Source organism: Pseudophryne corroboree, chromosome 4 (assembly GCF_028390025.1).
Source record: "Pseudophryne corroboree isolate aPseCor3 chromosome 4, aPseCor3.hap2, whole genome shotgun sequence".
In the NCBI taxonomy this organism is placed as follows: domain Eukaryota; kingdom Metazoa; phylum Chordata; class Amphibia; order Anura; family Myobatrachidae; genus Pseudophryne; species Pseudophryne corroboree.
In genome coordinates, this window is record NC_086447.1 from 654027433 (window position 1) to 654044233 (window position 16801).

The 16801-nt window shown below is 45.7% G+C and overlaps 1 protein-coding gene across 1 annotated transcript in view; it reads left to right on the forward strand.

Moving 5' to 3' along the window:
* Positions 1 to 16801, forward strand: part of MEMO1 (mediator of cell motility 1) — a 245741-nt gene that overhangs the window by 212879 nt on the left and 16061 nt on the right. The gene's annotated exons all lie outside the window — the stretch shown is intronic.

A 16801-nucleotide genomic window follows, 5' to 3' on the forward strand; every position in this document is an offset into this window, starting at 1 on the left:
CCCAAACATGAGGACCATTTCTTTTCCTGGTCCTGCAAAACTCTTGAAACAGGAACAATGTATTTATTTTCCCCAAATTCTGCGAGCTGCACTCGCCACAGGTTCTGTTCCCACTCTATGGGTGTCGTGGAGACCCACAAGTGGGAATAGTCCCTGCTAGTTGGCATGCCGACTGTCGGGTTGTAAGGGGGCAGGATGTAGCAGGAGGTATTGTGACCGCTGGTCACATAACTACATCCCATTTACCGATTACTGGACTTGGTGGCCAGACAATTGCAACAACAATCTCCCCAGTCACTGTAGCCTATGCATATGGTAAACCACAGGACTGCCTGAATGTGGGCAAATTGGTTGGTTCCTAATACATAGCAAGTATGTATGTTACAATCTCCATCAGTATGTAACCTATAGCATGTCTATAATCCTAGACAATACTGATCATCAAGGAAATAGATGAAGTTTGCATGTACAAAAATACCGCTCATGTCAGCTGATTGGTAATTTGCAAAGACAACCAGAGGGAAATACATCCAATCACATGCCACAAATAATGCTTAAATATACATAAATTACATTTATACAGTTTATACTACAATAACCACAACAGTGGAGCAGTGGTAAATTATAAAGTTTGGATGTTCCTGATCTGCCTTTCTCTATCGTCCTAGTGGATGCTGGGGTTCCTGAAAGGACCATGGGGAATAGCGGCTCCGCAGGAGACAGGGCACAAAAAGTAAAGCTTTAGGATCAGGTGGTGTGCACTGGCTCCTCCCCCTATGACCCTCCTCCAAGCCAGTTAGATTTTGTGCCCGGCCGAGAAGGGTGCAATCTAGGTGGCTCTCCTAAAGAGCTGCTTAGGAAAGTTTAGCTTAGGTTTTTTATTTTACAGTGAGTCCTGCTGGCAACAGGATCACTGCAACGAGGGACTTAGGGGAGAAGAAGTGAACTCACCTGCGTGCAGGATGGATTGGCTTCTTGGCTACTGGACATCAGCTCCAGAGGGACGATCACAGGTACAGCCTGGATGGTCACCGGAGCCTTGCCGCCGGCCCCCTTGCAGATGCTGAAGTAAGAAGAGGTCCAGAATCGGCGGCAGAAGACTCCTCAGTCTTCTAAAGGTAGCGCACAGCACTGCAGCTGTGCGCCATTTTCCTCTCAGCACACTTCACACGGCAGTCACTGAGGGTGCAGGGCGCTGGGAGGGGGGCGCCCTGGGAGGCAAATGAATACCTATTTTGGCTAAAAATACCTCACATATAGCCTCCGGAGGCTATATGGAGATATTTAACCCCTGCCAGAATCCGTTAAGAGCGGGAGACGAGGCCGCCCGAAAAAGGGGCGGGGCCTATCTCCTCAGCACACAGCGCCATTTTCCCTCACAGAAAGGCTGGAGGGAAGGCTCCCAGGCTCTCCCCTGCACTGCACTACAGAAACAGGGTTAAAACAGAGAGGGGGGGCACTAATTTGGCGATATGCTTATATATATATATTAAGATGCTATAAGGGAAAACACTTATATAAGGTTGTCCCTATATAATTATAGCGTTTTTGGTGTGTGCTGGCAAACTCTCCCTCTGTCTCTCCAAAGGGCTAGTGGGTCCTGTCCTCTATCAGAGCATTCCCTGTGTGTGTGCTGTGTGTCGGTACGTGTGTGTCGACAGGTAGGAGGACGATGTTGGTGAGGAGGCGGAGCAATTGCCTGTAATGGTGATGTCACTCTCTAGGGAGTCGACACCGGAATGGATGGCTTATTTAGGAAATTACGTGATAATGTCAACACGCTGCAAGGTCGGTTGACGACATGAGACGGCCGACAAACAATTAGTACGGTCCAGACGTCTCAAAAACACCGTCAAGGGTTTTTTAAAACGCCCGTTTACTTTAGTCGGTCGACACAGACACAGACAGGGACACTGAATCCAGTGTCGACGGTGAATAAACAAACGTATTCCTTATTAGGGCCACACGTTAAAGGCAATGAAGGAGGTGTTACGTATTTCTGATACTACAAGTACCACAAAAGAGGGTATTATGTGGGATGTGAAAAAACTACCATAGTTTTTCCTGAATCAGATAAATTAAATAAAGTGTGTGATGATGCGTGGGTTCCCCCCGATAGAAAATTATGGGCGGTATACCCTTTCCCGCCAGAAGTTAGGGCGCGTTGGGAAACACCCCTTAAGGTGGATAAGGCGCTCACACGCTTATCAAAACAAGTGGCGGTACCGTCTATAGATAGGGCCGTCCTCAAGGACCAGCTGACAAGGCTGGAAAATATAATAAAAAGTGTATACACACATACTGGTGTTATACTGCGGCCAGCGATCGCCTCAGCCTGGATGTGCAGAGCTAGGGTGGCTTGGTCGGATTCCCTGACTAAAAATATTGATACCCTTGACAGGGACAGTATTTTATTGACTATAGAGCATTTCTATATATGCGAGATGCACAGAGGGATATTTGCACTCTGGCATCATGAATAAACGCGATGTCCATAACTGCCAGAAGATGTTATGGACACGACAGTGGTCAGGTCATGCAGATTCCAAACGGCACAGTATGGCCGTATAAAGGAAGAGGACTTGTTTGGGGTCGGTCCATCGGACCTGGTGGTCACGGCAACTGCTGGAAAATCCACCGTTTTTTACCCTAAGTCACATCTCTGCAGAAAAAGACACCGTCTTTTCAGCCTCAGTCCTCTCGTCCCTATAAGATCATATCTGCCCAGGGATAGAGGAAAGGGAAGAAGACTGCAACAGGCAGCCTATTCCCAGGAACAGAAGCGTTCCACCGCGTCTGACAAGTTCTCAGCATGGCGCTGAGACCGTACAGGACCCCTGGATCCTACATGTAGTATCCCGGGGGTACAGATGGGAATGTCGAGACGTTTCCCCTTCGCAGGCTCCTGAAGTCTGCTTTACCAAGTCTCCCTCCGACAAGGAGGTAGTATGGGAAAAAAATTCACAAGCTGTGTTCCCAGCAGGTGACAATTAAATTACCCCTCCTACTACAGAAAAGGGGTATTATTCCACACTATATTGTGGTACTGAAGCCAGAAGGCTAGGTGAGACTTATTCTAAAAAAAAAAAAAAAAAAAAAAAATTTTTTTTTGAACACTTACAAAGGTTCAAATTAAGATGAAGTCACTCAGAGCAGTGATAACGAACCAGGAAGAAGGGGACTATATAGTGTCCCGGGACATCAGGGATGCTTACCTCTATGTCCCAAATTTGCCCTTCTCACTAAGGGTACCTCAGGTTCGTGGTGCAGAACTGTCACTATCAGTTTCAGACGCTGCCGTTTGGATTGTCCACGGCACCCCGGGGTCTTTACCAAGGTAATGGCCGAATTGATGATTCTTCTTCGAAGAAAAGGCGTCTTAATTATCCCTTACTTGGACGATCTCCTGATAGGGGCATAGTCCAGGGAACAGTTGGAGGTCGGAGTAGCACTATCTCGGATACTGCTACAATCAGCACGGGTGGATTCTAAATATTCCAAAATCGCAGCTGATCCCGACGACACGTCTGCTGTGCCTAGGGATGATTCTGGACACAGTCCAGAAAAAGGTGTTTCTCCCGGAAGAGAAAGCCAGGGAGTTATCCGAGCAAGTCAGGAACCTCCTAAAAACAGTGCATCATTGCACAAGGGTCCTGGTAAAAATGGTGGCTTCCTACGAAGCAATTCCATTCGGCAGATTTCACGTAAGAACTTTTCAGTGGGATCTGCTGGACAAATGGTCCGGATCGCATCTTCAGATGCATCAGCGGATAACCCAATATCCAAGGACAAGGGTGTCTCTCCTGTGGTGGTTATAGAGTGCTCATCTTCTAGAGGGCCGCAGATTCGGCATTCAGGATTGGATGCTGGTAACCACGGAGCCCAGCCTGAGAGGCTGGGGAGCAGTCACACAAGGGAAAAATTTCCAGGGAGTGTGATCAAGTATGGAGACTTTTCTCCACATAAATATACTGGAGCTAAGGGTAAATTTATAATGCTCTAAGCTTAGCAAGACCTCTGCTTCAAGGTCAGCCGGTATTGATCCAGTGGGAAAAACATCACGGCAGTCGCCCACGTAAACAGACAGGGCGACACAAGAAGCAGGAGGGCAATGGCAGAAACTGCAAGGACTTTTCGCTGGGCGGAAAATCATGTGATAACACTGTCAGCAGTTTTTCATCCCGGGAATGGAAACTGGGAAGCAGACTTCCTCAGCACGACCTCCACCCGGGAGAGTGGAAACTTCATTGAGAAGTTTTTTCCACATGATTGTAAACCGTTGGGAAATACCAAAGGTGGACATGATGGCGTCCCGTCTGAACAAAAAACGGGACAGGTATTGCGCCAGGTCAAGGGACCCTCAGGCAATAGATGTGGACGTTCTGGTAACACCGTGGGTGTACCAGTCGGTGTATGTGTTCCCTCCTCTGCTTCTCATACCTAAGGTGCTGAGAATTATAAGACGTAGAGGAGTAAGTACTATACTCATGGCTCCGGATTGGCCAAGAAGGACTTGGTACCCGGAACTTCAAGAGATGCTTACAGAGGTCTTATGGCCTCTGCCGCTAAGAAGGGACTTGCTTCAGCAAGTACCATGTCTGTTCCAAGACTTACCGCAGCTGCGTTTGTCGGCATGGCGATGGAAAGCCGGATCCTAAGGGAAAAAAGGCATTCCGGAAGAGGTCATTCCTACCCTGGTCAAAGCCAGAAAGGAGGTGACCGCACAACATTATCACCACGTGTGGCGAAAATTTGTTGCGTGGTGTGAGGCCAGGAAGGCCCCACAAAGAAATTTCAACTCGGTCGTTTCCTGCATTTCCTGCAAACAGGAGTGTCTATGGGCCTCAAATTGGGGTCCATTAAGGTTCAAATTCGGCCCTGTAAATTTTCTTCCAGAAAGAATTGGCTTCAGTTCCTGAAGTCCAGAAGTTTGTCAAGGGAGTATTGCATATACAAACCCCTTTTTTGTGCCTCCAGTGGCACTGTGGGATCTCAACGTAGTTCTGGGATTTCTCAAATCACATTGGTTTAAAACCAGTCAAATATGTGGATTTGCAGCATCTCACATAAAAAGTGACCATGCTCTTGGCCCTGGCCTGGACCAGGCGAGTGTCAAATTGGTGTTTTTTTCTCAAAAAAGCCCATATCTGTTTGTCCATTCGGACAGGGCAGAGCTGCGGACTCGTCCCCAGTTCTCTCCCTAAGGTGGTGTCAGTGTTTCACCTGAACCAGCTTATTGTGGTGCCTTGCACCTACTAGGGACTTGGAGGACTCCAAGTTGCTAGAAGTTGTCAGGGCCCTGAAAATATATTCCAGGACAGCTGGAGTCAGAAAATCTGACTCGCTGTTTATACTGTATGCACCCAACAAGTTGGGTGCGCCTGCTTCTAAGCAGTCGATTGCTCGTTGGATTTGTAACACAATTCAACTTGCACATTCTGAGGCAGGCCTGCCACAGTCTAAATCGGTTAAGGCCCATTCCACAAGGAAGGTGGGCTCATCTTGGGCGGCTGCCCGAGAGGTCTCGGCATTACAACTCTGCCGAGCAGCTACGTGGTCAGGGGAGAACACGTTTGTAAAATTCTACAAATTTGATATCCTGGCAAAAGAGGACCTGGAGTTCTCTCATTCGGTGCTGCAGAGTCATCCGCACTCTCCCGCCCGTTTGGGAGCTTTGGTATAATCCCCATGGTCCTTTCAGGAACCCCAGCATCCACTAGGACGATAGAGAAAATAAGAATTTACTTACCGATAATTCTATTTCTCGGAGTCCGTAGTGGATGCTGGGCGCCCATCCCAAGTGCGGATTATCTGCAATACTTGTACATAGTTACAAAAATCGGGTTATTATTGTTGTGAGCCATCTTTTCAGAGGCTCCGCTGTTATCATACTGTTAACTGGGTTTAGATCACAAGTTGTACGGTGTGATTGGTGTGGCTGGTATGAGTCTTACCCGGGATTCAAAATTCCTCCCTTATTGTGTACGCTCGTCCGGGCACAGTACCTAACTGGCTTGGAGGAGGGTCATAGGGGGAGGAGCCAGTGCACACCACCTGATCCTAAAGCTTTACTTTTTGTGCCCTGTCTCCTGCGGAGCCGCTATTCCCCATGGTCCTTTCAGGAACCCCAGCATCCACTACGGACTCCGAGAAATAGAATTATCGGTAAGTAAATTCTTATTTTCTTCTGTCCCTGAAAGTGCTGATGAAAGGTTCTCCTGCTCAATGACACCTGGACAAGGTAGTCCAAATGGCCAACAAACACACTTATTTTGAAGTGGTAGTTTATAGGAGCATCCTATATAATAACTCTGTTATATGTGTCGGCCACCACTAGAGGGCTCCTGACGACACAAAAGACTCCTTTGTGTGCTGCAAGCTGTCACAGGTGAAAGTGATACTGCAGGGAGATGTTACAGTCTCCTAACTTGCTGTTGCTAACATTAATAATACTGCTCTGTTTCACACTTGCTGCATATGGAGAGAGAGCGTTGGGGAGAGAGAGTGGGGGTAGGGGCAGATAGGGACTTGGGGTGAGTAGCGAATGGGTTAGGGGCAGATGAGGACTGGGGGGAAAAGAGGGCAGGAGGGTTGGACAGATAGGGACATCGGAGAAAGGGGGGTAGGGGCAGATAGGGACTGCAGGGGAGAGAGAAGTGGGAGGGGTTGGGAGAGAGTGAAGTGGTAGGGGCAGATAGGGACGGTGGAGAGAGAGCAGCACATTTTTTCAATATAGTACTAAGTATCTATATATACAGTATATGGCTAACACTGCACCTTTCCTCTGTGGTGCCAGTGGAGGCCACCCGAAGGTGCTCCATTAGGACGAGACACACACCCCTATGTACACTGCAACCCCACCATATACTTCTCCTATATACACTGCACCACCATACCCCTCCATATAGAGCCCCATATATACAGGACACCCCCCACCTCCATATACAGCATACTCTGCACCCCTTCCTCTATATACTAGGCTGCAGCCCAAGGTTATTTGTCATCTTGGGACTCTGTAACAAGTAGGAGCAGTAATGCAGGAACCACCAGACTGTCCCGCAGCGGTCAGAATAGAGGCACTGGGGACACGTGTGGCCACTTACAGGCGGGGGGAAAAGGCCAGCCTGTCAGGAAGGGGTGAGACCCTGTGTTGAGCAGCATTGTTATAGCCTGCCCATTACAGATATACAGGGTGTATGTAGGTACGTATGTATATGTGTGTATGTCTATATGTGTGTGTGTGTGTGTGTGTGTGTGTGTGTGTGTGTGTGTGTGTATATATATATATATATAAATAAATGGGCTATACATCCTCAGAAAAGAGGGGGAGTGCCCACTGGGATCAGGTCAGGTGTGTTCACATAACATTTTCTCGATGTATAGCCCATTTATTTATACATACTCCTACAGCGATTGATCGCACAGGGCATTGTTTATTCATATGTATTTATTTCATTTGTATGTATGGTATTCATCAGTACTACTGTCTCAACTTGGTGTGACGCGCGTAGCGCACGCCACAATGTATGTTAAATTTGACCAATGTGCATTTTTGCTATGTGTGGTTACCCAGGTCCCCGATATACCTACTATCACCCCTTTATATAGTGGATAGACTATTTTGCTCGATTCACTGTGTGCCAGACGTGGCATTCGGCCCCGCCTCCTGCCATCGCCTACAGTGACTACTTGAAACGCAAAGCGCTACGAGCGTGGAACGCATGACTTCCGGCCCTAACCGGAAGTGACATAGCGGCACCACGGGTTGCCATAGTTACTAGCGGTACAGCCGTGGATATTGTGCGGCTGACCGCGGCGGGTCCCAGGGGCATGCTTAATAACACTGCTACACACGGCCGACGCGGGGGTGCTATTTACTGATGTCCCACTGTCATGACTTTATACAGCGCGGCTCCCGACGGCACGCGACTTCCGGTTGTACCGGAAGTGATGCGTCCGGCCGCAGCTACACATGATTTACCCATTCATTAACATACAGGTATATATAGGGGGCCTGGGAGGCTCTATGCAGGTCCTGGTTCCTTTCTAATGCTGCTGATGATGCTACTGATGCCTTGACTGTATCTTGACTGGCGTATACCTTGAGAAAGGTCCTAGCATAGGACCGAAACGTTGGTGAGCCCTTTCTGTGTATATATACTTTTCTGTGACATGAAGTTACATGGAACCAAGCTTTTGAATAAATGACTTTATTATTTACATCATATCACGCAAGTCTGGAGAGTGCTATCTTTTTCCACTGTTATGTGGAGAAATACTGTAATATATATATATATATATATATTTATTAATAGTAGAGAAAGTCCAGCACTCTCCTCTTCGTAATCACCTGCGGGGTGCACAATACAGATAATAACCAGGTTCTGGATGATCTCCGATGAAAATAGACAGTCCAGAAATAGGCACTCTCCAGAACTTCAATAAGCTTCAAGGTATTTTTAATCCAATACTCACAAGTAATTCATGCAAGGCTTTTCATAAGTGCATAACAGAGAAGTCAGCAATGTTTCGGTCCATCTGGACCTTTGTCAAGCTTTCCATCCTAACAAGCCCATAATAAGTACAAAATAGCAGAGCTATGCTGTGAGTAGCTCTGCTATTTTGTACTTATTATGGGCTTGTTACAATGGAAAGCTTGACAAAAGCTCCAGATGAATCGAAACGTTGCTGACTTCTCTGTTATGCACTTATGAAAAGCCTTGCATGAATTACTTGTGAGTTTTGGATTAAAAATATCTTGAAGCTTGGGGGCGTGGCCTAGCGGGACATGGAGTAGCAGCTCGGTGTGGGCGCTCTCCACTCTCATACATCCGTGTACTCCATCCTGTGGTGTCCCCCTGAGCCCAATCTACCTCATCTTGTGGGGGAAGGAGCCGTGCCGCCGTGGAGCAAAGGGAACAGTTTATTGGGATAAGGTATGCCTCAGTTTGGGTGGGTATACAGGGAGGGGGAGCAGGATGGAAGGGATTGTATTTTGTTATTTGTTTTCTTTTTTTCTTTTCTTGTCTGTGTTACAAACGCTATGGATTATTTGATTTTTTTCGATTTTATTTAGTGCTGGTGTTGGTGGCCTGTCGGGGATACGCGGGACCTATCATATAAAATTATTTACATATTACATATTAAACTTCTATCCTGGAATGTCCGGGGGCTGAACGACAAAGTCAAACGTTCATTAGTGCTCCGTCACTTTAAACAACATGGTGCGGATGTTATTTGCCTCATGGAGACCCATCTGGTGGGGGCAAAAGTCCTGGCTCTTAAGAAACCATGGGTGGGATGGGCATACCACTCCACCCATACGTCGCATTCGCGGGGTGTGTTAATTCTAGTTCGAAGGTCGGTCCCGTTTGTCCTTGATCAGGTCCAATCGGACCAGTGGGGCAGATATGTTTTTCTAAAATGTCAAGTTTATTCTATGTCTTTGCTTATCCTGGCTGTTTATATACCGCCCCCTTACTCCCCGGAGGGTCTCAAAAAGGCAGCAGAGTTTATTACGCTATATCCGAATGTTGCTATTGTTTGTCTTGGTGACTTTAATAACGTCATCGACAATGCTTTAGATAGAACTAGACTGTCCCCTGATGCTCCTGTGGTGCGCAGGAGGGACTTTGCACTGCTGGTGGACAGTCTGGGTTTGGTCGATGCGTGGTGGGTCCGCCATCCTGGCATGCGACAGTATTCTTGCTTTTCTCCTACCTACTTATTCTTCTCCAGGATAGATTTGGCCTTCACCTCCAAAGGCTTGCTGCCAAGGTTGGTTGATCAGTATGCTACCAGTGGCATCTCCGATCATTCCCCGGTAATTTTATGTTTGGACATGGGAGACGTTAGGGGGGCATGGTTTTGGAGGTTTAATTCCTTTTGGGTGACTCAGATGGGCACCGGTGCGGAGTTGGTGGAGATGTGGGAGGCCTTTTTGCGTGAAAATCAGGGCTCGGTATCTGACACAGTTTTATGGGATGTCTTTAAAGCATGTGTCCGTGGCACCCTGTTTAAATCAGTGGCTGTTTTGAAATCTGGTTATGCCCAGGGTGAGCGTGACCTTGAGGCAGGCTGTAGGAGGCTGGAGCTTCAGTATATCGCCGACGGTCTTAATACTACGAGGGAGAGGTGGTTGCTTGCGCAGGCTGAATGGCGTGATTGCTTGGCTGATAAAGCTAAGTACCGTCTACTTTATGCCCAACACACGTACTATGCAACGGGTGACAGGCCTGATAGCTTTATGGCAACATTGGCGGGTGCGGACAGGGTATCTAATACGGTGCCTGCAATCTGTACTAGTGATAATGTGACTCATTTTAACACTCCCGATATTGTAGGGGACTTTGTAGATTACTATAGACGGCTGTACAGTTCTAGGCTTACTCACACTGTGACGGAAATAGAGATGTATTTAGCTGATATTCCGCTACCCACGCTGTCCCAGGACGCTATAACATTTTTGGACTCCTCCTTAACGCTGACTGAGTTGGAATCCGCTGTTAATACTTTTCCTGGAGGGAAGACCCTGGGTCTTGATGGGATACCCCTGGAACTTTATAAAAAGCACTTACCTTTTTATGGCCCTAAACTGCTTGATATATATAATAATTTATTTGTGCAGGTTAGGGTGCCTGACTCTATGGCAGAGGCCCTAATTATAGTTCTCCTGAAGCCGGATAAGGACCCAACATGAGTCGAATCTTATCGCCCAATTTCCTTATTAACGACTGACGTTAAGATTTTAGCTAAAATACTGGCGACAAGGCTCAGCGCTGTGATTCTACAATTGATTCATGAGGACCAATCAGGGTTCATGCCGGGCTGGTCCACTTTACCTAATCTACGTAGACTCTATACACACCTCCAGGCCCTTCACGAGGGTTCCCGCTCCTCAGTTATAGTCTCCTTGGATGCTGCTAAAGCATTTGATTCAGTGGAGTGGGGCTTCTTGTGGGGGGCATTGGACCGATTTGGTATTGGACCTAATTTTAAAAAGTTGGTCCAGCTGCTTTATTCTGCTCCCAAGGCTAGGGTTTCTGTTAACGGCCACATATCCTCCACTTTCTCTCTACAGAGAGGGACAAGACAGGGATGTCCGTTGTCCCCGATCCTATTTGCTTTGGCCATAGAGCCTTTGGCCTGTATTGTTAGATCCTCCTTGCAGATGGCGGGCTTCCGGTTGGGTGGCAGGATAGACAAAATTGCTCTTTATGCAGATGATATTCTGTTTGTATCTGATTATTTTACCACTATGCCTCATATCTTGGAAGTAATTGACACTTTTGGGGGATTCTCTGGTTTGTCCATTAACTGGGACAAATCCTGTGTCCTTCCGCTTAGAGGCCCCTGTCCTGTTTGCCCCCCCCCCCGGGAACCTGCCGCTTCGCTGGGTGGACTCTTTTAAATACCTGGGTGTATGGATTACCAACTGGTCCTCGCAATTTATTGATCTGAATATACGTCCACAAATGGACTATCTATGGTCTCGTGTTAGGGTGTGGAGTAAACTGCCACTTACTGTTACGGGTAGGATAAACCTCATTAAAATGGTTGTATTACCTAAAATTCTGTATGTCCTCCAACATTCCCCTGTTTATCTCCCCCAGAAATTATTTGGTATCATAGATGGTCTCTTGTCATCACTGGTTTGGTCCAACCGTAGAGCTCGGATTAAATTAGATACTCTAACTAGACCCCGGGACTCGGGTGGTCTGACCCTTCCTAAAATTAGACTATTACTTAGCGGCGCAGTTATTCCATCTAATTCCTTGGGTCTCTGACTCTTCTGGGGATTTATTAATCTCTACTGCATAGGTTCTCAAACTCGGTCCTCAGGACCCCACACAGTGCATGTTTTGCAGGTAACCCAGCAAGTGCACAGGTGTATTAATTACTCACTGACACAGTTTAAAAGGTCCGCAGGTGGAGCTAATTATCTCACTTGTGATTCTGTGAGGAGACCTGCAAAACATGTACCGTGTGGGGTCCTGAGGACCGAGTTTGAGAACCTGTGCTCTACTGTATTACTTGCATCTAAAATCAATCTGTCACCTCTGCAGCTCCTACTTAGTGATAATGTTGCACTCCTTAAGATGCCGTTGGTTAAACAAGCGATTATGGTATGGAGGCAGGTACATTCTATATTGAGGGGGGAGGGATGGGATCCTGACACCCCATTGATGTACACTCGTGCTTTTACTCATTTCACTTCCTTACAAATGGGATCGGTGTGGGGACGCTGTGGTGTTTGTTCCCTCAATCATTTGTACTCCTCTGGCACACTTAAATCTTTTGGACAACTGCAGATTGAGTTTAATATACCCACGTCCTACTATTATAGATATATTCAGCTTCGTCACGCATGCGCGTCTCAGTTTAGTGCTGCTCTACCTCTCCTTCGGAAGTCACCGGTCCACCTGCTCCTGGCTGATACTCTAGGCTCCGGGACTGTTTCTGCTCTCTACTCCGCTCTGCCCGGTACCCATCATTCTGACAGTCTTTCACACCTTAAATCTAAATGGGAAGTTGATTTGGGACCGGTTTCCCTAGATGTATGGGAGGAGGCCTTGGGAACCTCACGCACCGCTACCACCTCGGCTCATTTTCAACAGATAAATTTGTTTATACTTCACCGAGTCTACATCACTCCCATCCGTCTTGCCAGTATAGGGGGACGGAGTGACTCTAGGTGTCCGAAGTGTGCCTCTCCGGATGGTATCTTCTGGCATCTATTGTGGGCTTGTCAGGCTGTACAGGCCTTCTGGCAGGCGGTGATATGGATAATAGCCTCTACAGGAATCCCCTTTGACGTGTTTACCCCCCTTGTGTGTATCCTTGGGGTCATAGATGAGGAGATATTGGATGCACATTCTAGAAGATATATTTTTAACTTATGCGCTTTGGCCAAAGTATTGATAGCACGCTCATGGATGGTGACTACGGGCCCTGATATCAATAAATGGATCCCGCTAGTGAATTCGGTTGTGTCCCATGAAAAATTTGTTTATATTTCTAGGAAAGCCCCGGATAAATTTTACAAGATACGGGATAGGTGGTTATCGTCTCCACTCAACCAGTGTACTCGTGTTTCTGCCTCGCATTGATATCTGGTCACCTAATGTAACACTATTGTATGGACAAATGATAAGAAATCACGTCACTCCTTGTGTATAACTTGTAGCTGTTTGCAGATTTATTTACTTTTGTCTGTTGATGCATACAACATTCGAAGCTTCTTTTGTGTACACATAGTGCATACGTTGTTATTAAATGTTATGGTTTGTCTGGGGAAAAAAAACAATAAAAACATATTGAATTTAAAAAATACCTTGAAGCTTATTGAAGTTCTGGAGAGTGACTACTTCTGGACTCTCTCTCTCTCTCTCTCTATGTATATATGTGTGTATATATATATATATATATATATATATATATATACATACATATATATATATATATACACAGGCTGAGTATCCCTTATCCAAAATGCTTGGGACCAGAGGTATTTTGGATATCGGATTTTTCCGTATTTTGGAATAATTGCATACCATAATGAGATATCATGGTGATGGGACCTAAGTCTAAGCACAGAATAAATTTATGTTACATATACACCCTATACACACAGCCTGAAGGTCATTTAAGCCAATATTTTTTATAACTTTGTGCATTAAACAAAGTGTGTGTACAGTCACACAATTCATTTATGTTTCATATACACCTTATACACACAGTCTGGATGTCATTTAATACAATATTTTTAATAACTTTGTGTATTAAACAAAGTTTGTGTACATTGAGCCATCAAAAAACACAGGTTTCACTATCTCACTCTCACTCAAAAAAGTCCGTATTTCGGAATATTCCGTATTTTGAAATATTTGGATATGGGATACTCAACGTGTGTGTGTGTGTGTGTGTGTGTGTATGTATATGTGTATATATATATATATATATATATATATATATAATATACACACATATACACATACCGCTCAAAAAAAATAAAGGAAACACTTAAACAACACATCCTAGATCTGAATGAATGAAATATTCTTATTGAATACTTTGTTCTTTACATAGCTGAATGTGGTGACAACAAAATCACACAAAAAATATCAGTGGAAATCAAATTTATTAACCCATGGAGGTCTGGATTTGGAGTCACACTCAAAATTAACGTGGAAAAACACACTACAGGCGGATCCAACTTTGCTGTAATGTCCTTAAAACAAGTTAAAATGAGGTTCAGTAGTGTGTGTGGCCTCCACGTGCCTGTATGACCTCCCTACAACGCCTGGGTATGCTCCTGATGAGGTGGCGGGTGGTCTCCTGAGGGATCTCCTCCCAGACCTGGACTAAAGCATCCGCCAACTCCTGGACAGTCTGTGGTGCAACGTGGCATTGGTGGATGGAGCGAGACATGATGTCCCAGATGTGCTCAATTGGATTCAGGTCTGGGGAACGGGCGGGCCAGTCCATAGCATCAATGCCTTCGTCTTGCAGGAACTGCTGACACACTCCAGCCACATGAGGTCTAGCATTGTCTTGTATTAGGAGGAACCCAGGGCCAACCGCACCAGCATATGGTCTCACAAGGGGTCTGAGGATCTCATCTCGGTACCTAATGGCAGTCAGGCTACCTCTAGCGAGCACTTGGAGGGCTGTGCGGCCCCCCAAAGAAATGCCACCCCACACCATTATTGACCCACTGCCAAACCGGTCATGCTGGAGGATGTTGCAGGCAGCAGAACGTTCTCCTTGGCGTCTCCAGACTCTGTCACGTCTGTCACATGTGCTCAGTGAGAACCTGCTTTCATCTGTGAAGAGCACAGGGTGCCAGTGGCGAATTTGCCAATCCTGGTGTTCTCTGGCAAATGCCAAACGTCCTGCACGGTGTTGGGCTGTAAGCACAACCCCCACCTGTGGACTTCGGGCCCTCATACGACCCTCATGGAGTCTGTTTCTGATCGTTTGAGTAGACACATGCACATTTGTGGCTTGCTGGAGGTCATTTTGCAGGGCTCTGGCAGTTCTCCTCCTGTTCCTCCTTGCCCAAAGGCGGAGGTAGCAGTCCTGCTGCTGGGTTGTTGCCCTCCTACGGCCTCCTCCACGTCTCCTGATGTACTGGCCTGTCTCCTGGTAGCGCCTCCGTGCTCTGGACACTACGCTGACAGACACAGCAAACCTTCTTGCCACAGCTCGCATTGATGTGCCATCCTGGATGAGCTGCACTATCTGAGCCACTTGTGTGGGTTGTAAACTCTGTCTCATGCTACCACTAGAGTGAAAGCACCGCCAGCTTTCAAAAGTGACCAAAACATCAGCCAGAAAGCATAGGAGCTGAGAAGTGGTCTGTGGTCACCACCTGCAGAACAACTCCTTTATTGGGGGTGTCTTGCTAATTGCCTATAATTTCCACCTGTTGTCTATTCCATTTGCACAACAGCATGTGAAATTGATTGTCAGTGTTGCTTCCTAAGTGGACAGTTTGATTTCACAGAAGTGTGACTGACTTGGAGTTACATTGTGTTGTTTAATATATATATATGGGGAGACTCAAATTTAAAAGAAAATATTTTTAATAAATCTAATAGGCACCAATAAAAGCAAATAAAATAGTAGCCCTATTACAAGGAGCCAGAAAAGTTACTAAAACTGTATATAAGACATAAGTTAGTATAAAATTAATAATACGATCTTAAATAAGACAGGAGGAAAAAACGTCCTAATAGTAAAAAAATTGGACATAAGATCAGCATAAAAAGTATATAAATAAGGTTCTTAGCTTTTTGAGAGGGTATGTATCATAGCACCCAATGCGTTTCGTCCTATCTGGACTTCCTCCTGTCTTATTTAAGTTCGTATTATTGACAAAGGGGCGCACATGCCCCGAAACGTTGGCCTGTGCATATAGCAATATGGAATACATTTTCACAGCATTTTTTTCATTACTGAGAGTCTCCGAGTGCCGCTGCTTGTATGATGTGTTCAAAGTATATATATATATATATATATATATATATATATATATATATATATATATATATATATATATATTGGAACAAATAGCCCGGCACTCCCACGAAGGATATCAACTTGCCCCGGTGCCCTCAGGAACGGCTGACATAAGAAAAAAAAACTGCGGCACTCGGGGACTGATGAAAAGATAATGTATTCAGCAATACATAATTTACATCAACGTTTCGGGGATTTTAACCCCTTTGTCAAGATGTACCTGTTTTTCACACAGGTACATCTTGACAAAGGGGTTAAAATCCCCGAAATGTTGATGTAAATTATGTATTGCTGAATACATTATCTTTTCATCAGTCCCCGAGTGCCGCAGTTTTTCTTTCTTATATATATATATATATATATATATATATGTGTGTGTGCATGTATGTATGTATGTGTGTATATATATATATATATATATATAACACTGCTCCTCCCCTCCATGGTTTTCCCTATCTCCCATATGACAGATGTAGTCACTGAATTAATATTTCCTACTTTTAATGAGGGTGTTTACACACTTACTGTCTGGTGCACTGTGTCTGTATACACACACTCACACACACCTGCTCATCATGACAGACCTTGGCTACCAGCAGCAGGAGTTACAGAAACCCAATAGTTCCTGTGTGAATAGCGTTGTGTCCGCCCCAGTGTCTGTCTATTTGACGCGGCTTTTAACTAGTAGCATAAGATTAAGGGATAAATTACTGTTATTCAGTGGTCTACTTTTAAGTGCTCATTGGGCCTTTCAAAACCAGCAGATATTTTTCTGTAC